The 17,044-nt window shown below is 47.5% G+C and overlaps 1 protein-coding gene across 5 annotated transcripts in view; it reads right to left on the reverse strand.

Moving 5' to 3' along the window:
* The window catches only part of Mbnl2 (muscleblind like splicing regulator 2), a 153,505-nt gene extending 137,029 nt beyond the window's left edge, over nt 1-16,476 (reverse strand). For 2 of the 5 annotated variants that reach the window (XM_038309828.1, XM_038309829.1), the window contains exon 1: nt 16,260-16,475. The gene's annotated coding sequence lies outside the window, so the exon portion shown is untranslated. Of the gene's footprint in view, nt 1-16,259 lie in introns of all 5 variants that reach the window. The other 3 variants (XM_038309833.1, XM_038309834.1, XM_038309832.1) reach the window with 2 other exon arrangements.
* Nucleotides 16,477-17,044: the final 568 nt, after the last annotated feature.

Consider the following 17,044-nt stretch of genomic DNA (forward strand, 5'->3'; position numbering starts at 1 on the left):
TGTAAAGTGATTTCCCATTCCCTGAAAGCTAAGATATAGTCAGCACCAAGTCTGCATGCGCACAGCCATGCTCCCCATCATGATAATGATGGACTGAACTTCTGAGGCTGTCAGTGATCCACCACGATGAATGTTTTCTTTATAATAGCTACTGTGGTCATGGTGTTTCTTCACAGCAATAAAACCCTAACTAAGCCAACTGCCCACTGCATCTCTTTTGATAGCCATGACATCACACACTTCACAAGAGTCTTACATTCCTCACTTGCGGTTCCTTGGAGCTCACGGTCCCACTCAATATCCTCCCTAAAGGTTTCCCGAAGGTCAGGCATATCTTCCTAACGCCCACATGCCAGAGTGACATGCCCAGTTCCTATCTTTCTTAAACTTCCGGATCCAGCATTGTTTCTCACTCCTACTTGGCTATGTAAAACCTTAACACAGGACAAAGTGAATAACATAATCTGCTACACAGACCCAACGGCACATACAGAGATCATGCTGTCCACACACTGTGCCAAAGTGCCCTCTTTGAAACGCCATCCACCTTGGGTGTGCACGTATGCAGAGTGCCCAGGGCGCTCCTTCAACAGGTATCCTCCACGGCTGTGCCACAAACTCTTTTCTAGGTTACTTGTGCCCTCAGCAAAGTCCTGCTTTAATCTCAAATATCTGCCTTCTGTGGATAAATACCAAACTCACTACACCCTTCACCCCACAATTCCCAGAACAGCTAGGACCCTGGCTTCCTGCATGCTCCTGTCTCCATGTCACCTGGTATTTTCAGTGTCTCTCTTGGTATCTCTAGGTTCTCTCCGACCTCCATAACCCCTAGCCAAGCTCTTACTGCATTGCTCTGTAACAACCCATCACTTCCTGCTTTATGCTCTCTGACACTATTGCAGCTCCTGGAGCCTCGAGGACTCACCCAAGCACCTGCCATTTGAGTCTAAATTCAGCCATAAGTCATGACTGATTCTATCTCACATCCGTTCATAAACACATGGTGGCTTCTGCCCTCTTAATGAAGTCTGCACCTCATGCTGTGGCATCCAGAGACGCTTACAATCTAGTCCGTGCCCAATGTTCCCTGGCCTGCAACCTGTGGTCCAGAGAGTCATGCCTCGGTGCTCCCAAAGTGCGTTCTATGCCACCTGACCTCTCCAAGGCCATTGGAGATGCTGTCTCCCCCAGGAAGTGTTTCGTGCTGTGTCCGGATGGCCACAGTCTACTCACAGGGTGCCCGTGGCACATGTGACCCTTACCCACAGTGACTTGTCTACTTGTCTTCCTTTGCACACAGGAGTGTAAATACCTTGAGGGAAAAGGGAAGATTTAAGAAATACTTTCTTCTTACCCCTTTCTCACAATATATTGTTTCTGTAAAGCTTTTCATGGTCAACAGGAACTCCAAGAGGTAGACTGTAGGTCAAGGTTAAATTGACAATGTCATTAACCCCAGCCACAAATCAAGGGACCCTCACTGTGGGCAAGGAACTTCCAGTACTGTCTTCTTACATATTTATACAATTCTAGAGAGATAAGCACGATCATTCGGACTTCAAAAGAATGTTTCCTGTGTGTGTGTGTGTGTGTGTCCATAAAGTAGCAGGCATGCCAAAGTTTGCACATAAAGGGAAGAGGACAGTTGGTGTCCACCATCGACTTCCACCATGATTGAGATGGTCTCTTTGTCATTCATGGCCATGCATGCCTGACTGGCTCTCTTGTCCCCACCTCCCATCTTGCCATAGGAGGACAGGGGTCACAGACCTGTGTTGCTGCACCTGCTTTAAGTTCATCCTGGAATTGAACTCAAGCTGGTTGAACAGTAAGTATTTCACCCACTAAACCATTTCCTTGACCTGATCATCCTGATTTCAGCAAAGGAACTAAATAACGCTGCAAGTGACTTGGTCACTGCCATGCTTCCTACAGGAGCCAGGACTTGAGTCTGTGTTGAGGGTCTGCGAACTAGAGAGTCTGCTGCCCTAAACCACTTTATTTGTTGTGTGTGTGGTGTGTGTGTGTGTGCATATATGTTTATGTGTATATACTTGCCATGTGTGAAGCATCACACAAGTGTGTAGATGTGCACGCACACGTGCAAGTGTGAGGACTGGAGGCCAAACTCAGGCACTGCACATTGTTTTATGAATACAGGGTCTCTCACTGACCTGGAACTCACCAAGTAGGCTACAGTGTCTAGAAGACAGGGATGTCTCTGCTTCTCCAGCGCTGGGATTACAAACACGTCATCGTGCAGAGCTGTGTTTCACATGCATTCTGAGACTCCTCGAAGGAATCGGAACTCCTACTGACTCTACTAAGCCACCTTGCCAGTCCTAGCTTTTTACTTTTAGATCTCTCTCCACTAAATGAAGCAACAGGAACTGAGAGCCACACTGTAAAGGGTAAGAGATGATGATCTGAGGTACTCTACTCTTTCTTCTTTCTCCTAATCTTAGAATCCAGGTAGAAAAAAACATCCTGGAAGCTAAACTTTCATGTGTTTGAAACAAAAACGGAGGAAGGGAGATATTTTCAAAGAAAATGAAAGGGGCAATGATAATAACTATAATTACTGTTGTCCTTATCATTACTAAAGATGTATTTCTTTTTCAACTTGAAATATGAATGTCCTCAGGGTCTGGGGTCGTATGTCTTGCCGAGTGACATGGACTTTTGCAGCTCTGCTCTGTCATGAGATCACTGATATTGTCAGAGCCTGAAAGACCCAGATAACAAGAAGAGACATGGCTGGGGCAGCAGAAGAGGCCAGGGTGGGAGTGGAAGCGGCCATGGGCCTCTGCAGGAGCCCTCTCAGTGCAGTGTGTTATCACTGCCAGCACACAGAAGCCAGCTACCATCTTTAATCTTTTTATTAGAGACAGAAGTGGCCTCAAATTCTAAGTGTCCAACCCACTCAATTTTCACAAAGCAAACATTATCTACGTAACACGCACCCAGATTAAGAAATCAGATATGGACAGGGTCCCAGCAAGCACCTCAGGGTCTTCCTGGTCCTATTTATTCCCCAAGGGTGACATATTCCTTTGGTCCCGCTGGCTGGCTACATTTTCGGTAAAGCTGGAGTCACTGCAGAGGAGAGAGTTCTTCCAGGAGCCTGTTCTGGCAGCAATTGCCATTTCAAAGCAGGAGGGGGGATGTGTGTGAGGGAGTAATTTTGTGTGTAGGAGAAAAGTGCTTCTAATTTTCAGTCCTGAGAATGTGAGGGGAAGAAGGAGAACGTGAGGGAGGGAAAGGACTCAGCCAAAGCCTTCCCGGCTCCTCCAGCACAGGTTACACCCTCATGACATGTGTGTGTGTGTGTGTGTGTGTGTGTGTGTGTGTGTGTGCATAGGTGAACAGGAATTAGCCAACCGCAGCATGTTCCCGAGGAGCCTGCTATTGTATTGAACATATTTTTTTTTTATCTCCTTCTGCTTTGAACCAGTGAGGAAGGTAGGATGTCACAAACCTAAGTCCAAGGTTTTCTGAGTTCTGCAAGACTGTAATAGGAAGCTCACTGGTGGTCCTCACCTCCACAACTCTGGCAACCAGGGAAGGAAGAACTAAAGTGGTTCACGGGCTGTGATGCACTGTGGCTCTCAGAATAGCTCCACTCTGATGTCCTGACCAAGTGTGCAGGCCACACTGTCAATCTGGATACCTCCTGGAGAGGAGCGAAACAGCCAGGCATCTACCGCGTCCTGAATGGTGACATTTTCCAACTCTGCACACAGAGCTCTCCCAGGCCAGTACTTCTACAACACCAGACCCTCAATTACTTCTCCTCATCAATTATTAAATCTGGTCTGGGTTATATAACACACGTTCTAGCCTAAGGTGGGGGATCGGTGCTATTTAGTGGTCAGTGAGAAAATTAGAAGTTTTCATTGAAAAGGTAAAATTTCAGTATGGCAGTGTAGGCAGGGTTGCAGTTGGCAGTTTGGGAGGGAGAGGGAGCAAGAGCAGCAGAGTGGGAAAGGCAGGGAGAGGGAAAAAAAAGGGCCAGTGTGTGGCAGAAGAGCAGCTTAGTGATCTTTAGGTTAAATATCAACCTGAGGGCTTCGTAGCAGAAGTCTGCCTCAAAGCAGGCCGGAGAGGTCTGCAGCATGCCCTGGTTTTCTCAACATTAACACCTGGTCTGGAGCCAGGGAGCCAGCTGGGCTCTTTCCTCCCTCCTTCACCCTGGGTCCTCTGAGCAGGCCCAAGGTAGCTGAAGGACAGAACCAGAAACCCTTCACGTCCTTCTTCCTCCTGCTTCAGGGAGGGAGGGAGGGAAGGTGGGCACTGCCCGCTGCTGACTGGAGCTGAGATTAATTAGTTCCTTTGGTGACCTTGGCGCCTACCGATGGGACAGTGGGTCTTTGGGTGTCTAAGGAAGAGGGCCACGGCTCAGGACTGGGCACTACTGCAGACACGATGGCCGTGAGGGTGGAGCGGAGGGAGAAGCGGAAGCTGCGAAGTGAGGCGACCTAAAATCTGCACGCCATCTTTGAAAAGCAGCTTGGTGGGTTCTTCCCACCACGTGACGCGGTATCTTTCTCGCTGCGTGTGTACCATCTACGTCTTTGCCTGCTGGTTCCAACTACCATTTTGTAGACCAATGTCCAGCATGCTAGCAGATGTTTCCAGAGGCAACAGCAGTCTATTATTGCGGTAGACGACGGTAATTTAAAGTACTGTGGACCGTCCATCTGCTTTTCTCATTGTGTTTAGACCTGAGTAGAGCTGAGGAGAAACGGTACTCAAAACCCTTTCCCTCTCTGCTGGTTCAATATTCCACAGGGATCAACCGTGGGCTAAAACTGCCAGAATAGCGCGCTGTGTGTCCCGGGCTGCATAAATGAAAGTATTATATCCTGAATAAGGGCGGTGCCGTAACAACCCTAGCCGAAGCTTACAGCCTCTAGTATGCAAAGGACTGGCCCTCTGTGGAGACCTGTGGCCTGCTTATGAAGAATACCAAGCACTGAGACAGGGTGAGCATTGACGGTGATGGGAGCCAGACTTCCATTTCAGCACAGGGAAGAATTTTCTAAGCAAACATTGTGGTTTATGTGCATCTGGGGTTGCGCTGGTCTACTCTGGCTGGAGTCATTAGAAACTGGGTTGTGCTCCTCTACACTGGTTGGTCGGCTGATCTACACTGGTTGCAGTCCTTAGAAACTGTTTGCTAGAGCTCTGGGAGAGTCTGGATGTGACCTGCACCAGATCCTCACTTACCCACTGGAGGCTTCCTTCTGGTTTTCACCCAATCATAGGGAAAGTGCAGCCCCATTCTACCATGCCTACCAAAGCCATCTCCCATTCTGGTGCCTGAGTGCCCAGAGCAGGCTGGCAGCAGCTGCAGCACAAACCGTGGGAAGTAAAGAGTTAAAAAAGACCAAAGCTGTCCTATGGCCCCAGCAGCCCCAGAGGCAGCAGGTCCCTTTGATCCTGCCTCTTAATTACAGCTTAGCTGCACCAGGGAACTTTAAAGAAAAGAAACAGGGAGACTTGAGAGATAGGGCTTGTTTTGTTTCCTGAGGGGATGGTCTTTGTGGTGGCTGCCAGGAAGCTGGTACTCCAGAGATCCTGATGGGTTTCCTAAACAGGAACTCATGTCTCCCAACCAAGCATCAGATCTGAAGAGATACCTAAGAATACTAAACCTATGGACACCACTTGGTAGGGATGCTAGGAGCAGACTTGAGCAGGAGACTAAGCAGGAAAAAGGAGCCATAACTTAGCATAGCAACAGGCAGAGCAGACCACAGGCATCCCACATCCCAGAGCAGCTACGCAGGAGCAGTGAACATCCTTAGAGGAGGAAGGAACTTCCGGCAGGAAACACACCGCACAAGGAGGGAAACTGAAGATGAAAAGTGTTCCTTGCCAGGTGGCAAAGGCAGAAGATGATCCTAGCTGCTGGGAAGGCTGGGGCAGAAAGATTGCAAACTGGAGACCAGATTGGACATTTTAGCAAGACATTGCCTCGAAACTAAAAGAGAAAGAACAGGATGGAGCCCAAAGGGTTTGCCTAAGGTGGGAGAGACCCTGGGTTCTATCCCATGAACACAAAACATGTTTCTAGGAATTCTCCCAATTAGCAATGTCAAAACAGCACAAAACTCCTCAGATTTGAATAGCGTTTTCTCTCTCTCTCTCTCTCTCTCTCTCTCTCTCTCTCACACACACACACACACACACACACACACACACCACAGAAAAGTAACAAAAGGCCAGCTAATTCTCAACTAATAATGAAGATAATTCCCTGGCCCCGACCTGGTACTACACCAAGTTTCTTTGTGAAAAATGTCCCCTGGCTGAAAAATGACTTCCTGTCTGCAGAATATCCCAGCGATGGTTTTTGTCTGCTCTGTTTAGCTCCACGGGGAGTAGGTGTGCTGTGGCCCTTTTCCTAAGCAAGCCCCCATTTTGCAATCCCCCAAGGAGGCATTCTTGCCTGAGGCGCTGAAGGCAGCCAAGGTGTGTCTCACCTTTGTTCTGCCCCTGATTAGCTTGTGACTTTGGCAGATAACTCTCTCCCCGTGCCTCCCTTCATAAAACATTTTAATGGAATGATGCAGCTCTCAACCTAAGCTGGCTATATAGTAGGCACTCGATAAGCTCGATAAACATTTGCTCTGTTTCATTCTTAAAAGGTTATTGGTCAATTAAAACGCACGCCCCACCCCCACCCATCTGTGTGTGGACCAAACAGGCCATCCAGCAGGAAAGACTTTCCCTAAATCGGTGTAGCTTCGTTCCTGCCTCCAGGAAAGGGGGAGCCTTGCTGGAGACTGAGAATGGGGATGTACCCCAGAGGAGGGTGGATTGACAGGAACACGAGGTATGAACATAACAAGATATAAGATCTCTACTCAGGCCTGGACTTTTCCCCGTGTGCTCTAAGGATGTCTTCATTTATGACCTGAAGCATAAGTAAATGCGGCGGTATAACTCACCACACTGAAGGCATACAGCGGGTCCTATTTACTCGCCACACCCTTTGGAGAGGATGGGGAGGGAAAGATTGCTACATCTCAAGGGACTTGGAGACTGACAGTTCCCCAAACTCATTTACTGGGTGTTCAAGGTCTGATGAGGTGGACACACTTTGGCTTTTAAATTTACCTACAACCTAGAAAAAAAGTAGGGGTTATTCATGGCTGATTTCTAAACCATGTGTTTCTTAGGGAAGAAGAAATTAAGATCTCTGAAGCAGATACATACACTCAGAGGCCTTGCCGAGAGGTGGTGATCAATATCTTGTACAAGTTGTGAGTCTGTGTCCACAGTGACCACAGACATCTTAGGCATGGAAGATGTCCACATCTTACGTAGTCACAGATGCTTGCTGTGCTGTCATCCCTGCCTTCATCTTTTCAGCCCTAGCTGGGGAGTGATCCAATCTCCAAGAATCTCCAATCCAAGCTCTTGCAGAAGCTGCCTGGGCTAAGGGGTGCTGGCCTCTACCCTACATGGGCTCTTCAGGCGAGCTATCCCAGACCCATCAACCACTGGCACGTATATTTCCGCAAGCTGCCATAGTGCTGCAGATGCTACGGTGAGTAGGATGAGTGGTACCATGATCTCCATCCTCTGGGAGCTTGTTAGAAAGGCAGAGGATGAGCCCCACCCCACCCCCACCCACCAGACCTACTGAATCGGAATCTGTGTTCTTAATAAGATCCCCAGGTGACCTTCGGGCACAGGAAAGCTGTTCTGTTCAGTCCTTGGAGGTATCTGGCAAAAGGGTACCAACCACGCCAAACACTTTCTCATCCTGAGAATTTATTCCTAAGCAGTCCTTACAGCTGGGTTCAAGAGAGATCTGCCAGACCCAGGAAAAACAAGACACCCAGTGTCTAGTGACACCACACTTTGGAATCACCATCCTAAATAGTGATATCCTAAAAATACATATTTTAAAAGGCAGATGGAAAAGTCTTGATAATTTTGTTTTTACATGTTCTACCTCTGAAAATCTACACATATGAAAGATGCAGCTATGAAAGAAACATGGTCTCATATGCACGCACTGTTTTGTGGCTTTAAACATGACTGAGAACAAACGTCTGCCTCCAAGAGGATCACTGCCAGAGACTCTTGCTAAAGAGGGTAAAATACATGTAGGAGGCTGCGATCATTAATTTTAATTGTCAACTGGTTGGAATCTGGAATTACCATGGCAACAAACCTCTGGGCATGTCTGTGAAGGAGTTTTGAGACTGGGTGAAGTGAGAGGAGAAGACCCACCCTAAAAGTGGACGGCACCATTCCAAGGACTTGGGGGGAATCCTCCGATTTTCTTTTCCATTCCTGACTGTGGCTACAACACAGCCAGCTCCCTCAGGCCCTGCTGCCCTGGCTTCCCTGTCCTGATGGACCAGACCCTCAAACCGTGAGCCAAAATAAACTTTCCTTCCGACAGGTGCTTCCATTCTGTATTTTGCCCAGCAACAAGAAAAGTAAACAAATGAGTCCCGTGGATTCATGGAGATAAGGATATGGTCATCAAGGGTTTTGCTTACTTATTATTATTTTTTTTTTTTTGTATTTAGTTTCCCGATTCTTTGTTAGCTCCTAGTTTCTTCTGGGCCACCTACTACTTTTTCAAGGCTCACCATTGGTCCACTGCCTGCTTCTCTTTATGTCCCTTCTTTCCACGTGGGAGTGAAGTATCCATGACATCAACTATAGTTTCAAGACCGCTGTCTCAGCCTTAGAAATTGGTAGCCTGGGGCCTGGGCAGTGCTCCATCCCCTCCCCTCTTTATCTTTATCTATGCGACAACTCCACAGATATATCCCATAGGTCCCATTGTTGGCTACAAGTACCACATGGAGAGCTTGCTGCTCACCATCTCTCTCCCCCCAACTCCACTGGCTGACCTCTATCTCTCTCCGTCCACCTTTCAGTATGGCACGATCAGTATCTCTTTAGGGCAGAAACTGTAATGTATCTCTGGCTCTTCTGAGCTCTGGCCAGCTTCTCTTATTTTAATGTTATGATGTATTTTGGTTCCTCTCCTCCACCTCCTTCCTACATTATGCCTGGAATATTGTAAAAATTTTTGTCCAGGGGCATCACTCATGACAATGGTCTAAACTCTAGCCCTATTTTCAAATCCCAATAGAATCTTTAGGAAGTATTATATGCATATCGTAGGCTAAAAAAATTAAACTCTGCTGTGTGGCTTTTCAGCTCTACCCAGTTGATTCCAAGTACCCCATGCAGCCTGATTGCTCACTACCCCAAAACACAGACTCCTTATTCTGCAAAGTCAATCTCCTCATGGTCTCTGACCCTCACTACTGTTCCTCTTCCCTGAGTTTTTGACCCCTGCCTGCACTCCCCCTGCTTTTTTGATGAGACACTCCTATAATAAAATATGTCTTTAGGTCAGAAACAACCGTCATAATAGTAGTTCCTCAATAACAATGCCAATATGATCTATACATCACCAAATACACATGAAAACTGACAGTTTAAAGTAATACACTAAATAATACATAAGTTGCACTTGCCCCTTATTAATAATCTTATCCTTGGTCTGGGGTATAGACTTTCCACATTAGAAAGGCTGATGTAGACAAAAATGCCGGCATGTAGAGCCAAGGAAGGGATCCTTCCTCCATGAAGCCCTGTCTACCTTCCGACCCAAGCACAGCTCTTTCCCAAATTCTCAGAGCGTTCAAACTGTAAGCGCTAAATCACCGATATCATATGCACTTCCCCAGGACTTTTAGTTTGATTAATTGAAGGTTCCACTTAGGATGCCAGAAATTTATAGATTTTTTAAAAAGATAATTCAATCTCTTAATTAAAAACATTACTATCCTCTCCAAATTGTTAGGGTTGGGCTCTGCTCGACTGTGTAACATACATCATATGAAAGCTTCAGGTTAGAGCACACTGTGATTCATTTGGCTCATTCTTAGGCATAAGTTTCCATTGGTGTAAGGACTAACTTTTCTACTTTGGGGCTACTAAAACTTGTAGTATATTATTTAACCTCACCCAAATCCAGTTTTCATTTCACTTGTTAAACAGGAAGTGGGAGCTGTAGTCACTAGAGGAAATAATAAACATGAAATCTGAAACAGCATATACCCATAAGACGTTGCCATAACTACTACACTCAGAATTTACCAGAGTGGAGACCAGGTACATCTGAAATTCCTAAAACAATCCCTCGTTCGACCTCAAGACTCAGCTCTAGGTTATTTACTTTCATCTGTCTGTTACTTATTCAGTTGAAAGCCTACAGTTCTGGTTACCTATAGGACTTGGGAGTCTCCGAGGCTTTAATTTAAGTCGTAGGCAGGCCAGGCGTTGCCATGGTGTGGCTGTCACCCAGTCTTTAGAGTTCCTTCCTTCTGTCAGCAAACTGGAAGCGCTGGTGATCAGGTGGGGCCCTGGCAATCTTCTGAAGCTCCCATTGCAGAAGATATGTGTAAAGCATCTTGCTTGTACAGAATGTCCCCCAAAATAGCCATCCCTGCCCCCATCTTTCTACCACTTTAAGAGACGGGGTGAGACGATCTCAGAGGTACAGAAGCCTGGCAGGTTGCTGTCATGGTGGACTTTGGTTAGTCCCTGACCTGCAGGACATTTACAACCATTCATGAATTGTGCATTCCAGAAGCATCTCACTGCCGTGGGACTGGGTGGGGTATGGGTCAGCCTTGGCTGTATCTTAAAGCTTGCTGGAGCAATCCATGTGAGACAGCTACCTCTCCGGGGCCTTAGGTCTAATACTGCTTTAAGAAAGTGCTAGGTGGGGACATGAATCTATGTCCTCACATCTGGTACCTGGGACATTTAAGAGTTCTTTTTTTTTTATTGATTTTTATTGAGCTCTACATTTTTCTCTGCTCCCTCCGCCTGCCTCTCCCCCTAAGAGTTCTTCTTGTGCTTACAAAACCCGAGTCAATCAGCTCAGGGAGTGGGAGAGAGTATAAAAGTGTACACACACACACACACACACACACACACACCACGCATGCGCGCACACACACACAAACACGTGCACACACACACACGCACACACACCACGCATGCGCGCACACACACAAACACGTGTGCACACACACGCACAGGCTGGCCTGGAACTCCCTATGTAACAATGCACGTCTCTGAACGTCTGATCCTCCTGCCTATAGCTCCTGAGTGCTAGGATTACAGATACGCTCCACTCTGCCTGGTTTTCTGTGGTACTAGGTGAGAATTGACCCCAGGCTTCAAGGATGCCAGGCAAGCACTCTACCAACTCCTGACAAACGTTAAGTGTTTAAATCTAGTAATAACTCATCTCTTGGAGTTCCACCCAGACAGCCTTAACCTAGGCTCCTACTTTAACCCCCCCTCCCCATTTGGGCTATTAATGGAGATAACGCCAGCCAGAGCCCTTGTCAAGTGCAAGGAGCCCCACATCTGCTATTCTTCGGAGCTGTGCCTTGCTCTTATCTTGTTCGTCAGGGTTTTCTTTTCTAGCGTTGTGCATGGCAGATAGCTCAGGAAAGGAGCTCACGATGTCACAGGGCATCTCCCAGTGTCTCCTCTTTCCAATAAGGTGACTTCCACCCAACAGCTCTTCAACAGCCAGCTTGCCATGGATGCCCCTAACCTGGGCCCAGCTCTTTCATCATTGGAGACACTGGGCTGATTTAAGGGGGAAATAACTTTAAAAAGAGGGGCTGAATTTTGAACGTTCTCTCTCAGCTCTATGCTAACTACATCCTCATACAGTTTGTCTTTGTCCAAAGAAAGGATGTTCAGGGGCAAAATCCCCCAAACCACCACCATTAAAACAACTTAAAGAGGGGGAAATCAACTAAAGCAAAACAAAACCCCTGCATTTACGAAAGAATGTGGGGAAGTATAATCCCCCAGGGGCAGAATCAAGTTTCCTCATAATTGCATCATGGGCTGTCGGAGGCAGGCAGCAGCTCAGAAGTGGGAGAGGGTCTAAGATTTCCTTTTGTTCTGGCTGGCATTTAAGGCTTTATCAGCCAAGTGCCCGTGGTCCCTTGCCACTTCAGGCTGCAGCCCTGGTTGCCGAGACTCCGAGAGCTCTCAACAGCCATCTATTCTGGATGTCCCAAGCACCCTAACACCATGGCCCATCTCTCTTTAGGTTAACCATACAACAATGACGGTCAGAAATACAGCAGGGATGAAGGAGTTACAGATGCTATTTAAAACTTAATGACCTTCTTAAAAATCTCTGTTGCTCTGCCTCTAAACACCGTGTCTGGAGTAAAATCAGTATCTGACGATTAACAATGCTAACTTAATATTAGCCAACAATGGTGTTTCAAAGCCTTTGAAATGTGGGGTTTTATGGCGGGTGTGTTTGTACTGAGACACTAATGCAGGCACTAGGTAACCTGCGTTCTAACCAAATGCAAGAGCTGCCTGAAGAGTGTTTAACAAACGCTTGTTGACAGACAGATGGAATAGCTGACCCACAAGGCCTTAGACAATGCATTCTTTCTCAAAACACTAAAGTACATTGTTGGGTCCAAGACGTTCTGGCATATTGAGGGGGAGAGTAAGAGAAGGACCACTGAAAACTATCCACCAGGCTGGGGCCTGGGCTCAGCCAAGAACGCTGGGGCCTTACCAAACATACCTGTCTTTACTCAGCGCCAGGAGGAGGCGGGGCCTAGCGATGACAAAGCCCTTGGAGGCCCAGGCCTGAAGCAATCACCTTTGACTCCCCACTGAGACTAAGGCTGCAGGGGACACTTCACACACATTTTTAAGAAGGAAAACAAAAACTGGTCTGACTGAAATGCTGAAAGAAGCAACAACAACAGCAACAACAACAGTTCCGTCACTGATTGACAGAGCCCAGATAAAAACTTCTACTTCAACCTTCCAAAGGCAGGAATACCAAGTTCCCAGCTCCACACAGCAGTGGGCCCATGTACCTGGCTGTCTGAGGGGCTCTTCCAGAAAGGAAGCTTGGGTTCCAGACCCTCGATTTGCTCTCGGAAGCCTCCTCCCTGCTCTCCTGACCTAGGGCTTCAGACTGGGCCTCTGTGGTTGGAAAAACTGTCCTGTTCTCTGTGGGGTCATGACCTTGGGGTTCTTCGGTGCTCACCTGATTGACTTTTGACCTGCAGATCTGTCATGAGGGAGGATCCTGCCTGTCGCCCTCTCTCCACACGCCTCACTCCCCCCCACCCCCACCTACTTCCTCTTTGCCAGCTCTCTCAGTCTGACAAGCCAGTAGTAGTTATTAAGAACCCAATGGCCTCTCAGGGATAGCTCTCTGAGGAGGTGCTGGAGGTATCCAACTATGTTTTCCACAACCACTGCGGTCCCTGTGCCTCCTCTTGGCTGACTAGAGCCCCTCACCCCTGCACTGTCCCTACCTACTTCTGCCCCGCTACCATCTTGTTATCCTGGAAAACGTAAACACGTCAGCCTACCTCTCTTCCCACATTTTTTTTTTCATGCTGGTAAGAGAATGCAAGAAGAAAGGGAGAGAACACGCATCTTGGGCTGACCCAATGCCTTCTACAGGAGGAATCCGCTGAAGCTCAGTATCTAAACCCTCTCCTGCCGATTCCTGGTTAAAATCCTGAGTGTCTGCTCTTGGATTTCTATGGCGCTCCCCGAGCGCGGGACTGGCTGGGAGCCATGTGATATTGATTTGTTTTCACCATGGCAACAGCAAATTAAAACAACGAGCAAAACCGAAGGCCGGCTCTTGGGCAGGGAAGCTGCATGACCAGTCTTTCACAAGCATCTCTTTCTCCCTTCCACCCAGTTCTCTCCACTTTCACAAATTTCATACAAAAGTCAAAGTAAAAATAGCACCGAACCCTTCGGGCACGACGGCAGGCACTCTGATGCCGACTGTGGGAAGAGGCCGGCTGGCCCCGCCTCCTCTAAAGCATCAGACCCGATCCATGGAGAAAAGTCAAACAACCATGCTTGGAAATTTCATTTGTTGGCTTAGCATACACATCTTTGGAAAAGGTGTATGAACTTGACAGTGACTGGAGGATTTTGTATTTGTGGCCTTCTATGTCGACACCCCCACAAGACATTGCCAACCAGGTCTCCATACAGCGGACTCTTTCCCCTGTACTTCACCCAGCTCCCAGCACCACTGGACAAACAACTTTTGTTACTGTCGTTTGGACAAGACCACTTCCCTAGGATTCTAGCATAAGAGAAAGTGTGATAAGCATTACACGTTCGAGGACAGAGAGAGAAACTGAGGTAGGCTTTTGCTCAAGGCTGCAGTAGGTGGAGGGAAGGGAGGACAGGACGGCTGGTAGCGGGGACTCCTGGGAACTGCAGTGTCCTCTAACCCAAATTCTTTCTTTTAAAGGCACCTCACAAACCGCTAGCCTTTCCCCTGCTCTGTGGAACCAAGGCTGTCACCAGCGTGCCACCTGTGACTCCGGGTTAACGGCACACACCATTATACTTTATTTCCTTTGAGCCATCTGCCCTAGAACATGGTGTTTTTCCCGTGGACGCCACTGTCAACCACCATCCAGGCAACCTTGAACTTGGTGGTGTAACCTGGGCCTTAGATGATGGCTCCAGGGGAGCTGGGAATGCCGCCCCCCTTCCCAAAAGTCCACACAGGTAGCCTTACAGAGCTGCACCATTTCAGAGTTCAGCCAGAAAGAAAGTGAAATTCAGCTCCCCAAGGCTCCCCATGGCTTTTCACTAGTCAAGCCAGAAGCCTGTAGAAACCCTGCGCAGACAGGCGGTCGGAGAAGCCACCCTCTTTGGCCCCAGGAGGGGGATGGATGGGCTGTGGGTTTAAATGGGAAGACATAACTCAAGTCCTGCCAACCAGGACTGCGAATGTTCCTGGCCTGGACATAGAGAAATATTCCTCTCCACGAGCCGAATAAAAGAACACACAGCAGAAATAGTTGGGGGATGACGTCAGAAGTTCTGGGCCAGTGTCCTGCACTTCTCCTTGAAAGTAAAAGCAGTGGGTCCAGAAGAATCTACGTGGCATGGCCCTTCTTCCAGTGCACACTGCTGTCCCTCAGAATGGATAGGAACAAACTTCCCCTTACATAGATTGTAAAAATGTCTCCTGCTTAATTTTTTTGTTCCTCATTGTTGCCTAAATATACAATATGCCCTCCTAGATATTCTCCTACTTAATCTTTGTCTTTTAAGGGGGAAGTAAGACTTAGAAGAACGTTGGAACATTCCCGGGGGTGGTGGTTAGGCGAGTTTTTTTTTTTTTTCTCCTCCGCTTGCTTCGGTGCTTGCTAACTATTCTAAAAATGTTACACATTTATTGTAAACACATGCTTCCACAGCCGAACAAAAAAGCATGGTTTCCTCATGCCTGGCAGGAATTTCAAACGGAAAAGGGCAGAAAGAATTCTTTAACACAGCGAGCTTCTTCCCTTCTCCTGGGCCAAGTGTGTTAAAAATAAATCTGCTTCAACCTTTCTCCCGGCTGCCGCTGCTTCTCGGCAAGAAAGTTGATCTGGCTGGGCGTAGTGAGAGCCCAGCTTTAAAAGCTAGCCTGCTCTCATTAAATTATTCTGCTGGCTGTGTGTTCTCATTAAAAATGCATACAGATCAGATAATTGCAGTAAGCATTATTAACCCAGCTCTACTTTTGAATATAATGGTCCCACTTTTAAGCTGGAAACAAAGACGAGGCTGCCAGGAAAAGCAAAGTAAACATTGAACTACAGTGTCTAAGACTAGCCAGGAAGCTACCTCTGGCTTGCTGGTTAAAATGTGCTTGTGAAACTCAATTAAAGCCGTTGCCCTGTAGCACCAGGGTGGCCCCCAATTTCTAAGCAACAGACATATTTCTGTTTCAAACGTTCAACCGATTATTATTTACCATGATTTTTTAAAAATTCTTAATTTTAAGAGTGTTTTCAAAGAACAGGATCCATGTAAACTTTATTCTGTAGCTCACTAGAGCAGTAAAAACATTCTCTAAGAAAATAAGGGCCTGGATCTCTCACATAATTTAAAAATATAATATATAAATGGGTCTGTTCTTTAAATAAATAAATAAAACCCTCGGTTTTCTGCCTCACCCCGAACGGGGCGGCGTAGATTCCAGCTTTGCCATCTCTTCTTCTCAAATCCAAATGTTACGTAAAACTCCAGGGTTTCCTGCGAGTATTCCGTTCGAATTAGTGGAATCCGGTCTCCCTGGCTTCCCTAAGCACACACATGGAATGCAGCATACTGCAGCAAACTCTAAACATTAAAAGGGGGGGGGGGGGGGGGCCTCCTACCTTGTTTAGCTCTGCTTGTCCTCCCCATGTACAGTAACCCCAAGAGCATCTGGCAGGACCGAGTGGCCGCGACTTCTCCACCGCATCATGAGGAAGGGAGGTCCATGCAAAGAGTTCTCCGTCCCTGTTTATTGTACTCAGCGAGCCGCCGGCTGTGGCTGGAAAATTTTACCTTCAGATGATGAAGCAAAGACAGTCTAAACTCTGTTGCTGTGAGCTGCAGCCCTTCCTTCCCACAGGCCCCGCCCAGGAGCGGCCAGCCAATCCCTGGCCAGATCGTCAGTCCTCCTCGTCTGAAACTGGTCCTCATAGGATGACTGACACAGCAACACAGCGCTGGCAGGGTCTGAAAACAGTGCGTCCATACTGATGGAAGAGGGATCTCCCTCTCCGAAGAAAGCAGTCATAGCACCGAGACGAAGTGGTACATAATTGGCAGAGCCCGCAGAGGGGTAGCTCAGACAAACACGCTTCGAGACAGCCGGCCCGGAACTGGGAGTTGCATCGTAAACACTCCGGGAAACACGAAAACTCCTAAGATGGCCAAGAAATACAGTTGTACCCCAAACTGAAGTCCTTCTTATGCCATTTGACAAAGCGTACGGATATAGATGTAGATATAAAGGAAAGAATTCAATGTCTGTCATGGAAAGTAATACCTTACGAAACATATGCGTGCATTTTCCATGACTATAACCATGTCTGAGTACGCACTCGGGACCGGATCATGCTGGCAGCCCCAGCACACTGCTTTTCTGGAGAACAGCTGTCATTGCAGTGGTTAC

This window comes from Arvicola amphibius, chromosome 13 (genome assembly GCF_903992535.2).
Source record: "Arvicola amphibius chromosome 13, mArvAmp1.2, whole genome shotgun sequence".
Lineage (NCBI taxonomy): Eukaryota > Metazoa > Chordata > Mammalia > Rodentia > Cricetidae > Arvicola > Arvicola amphibius.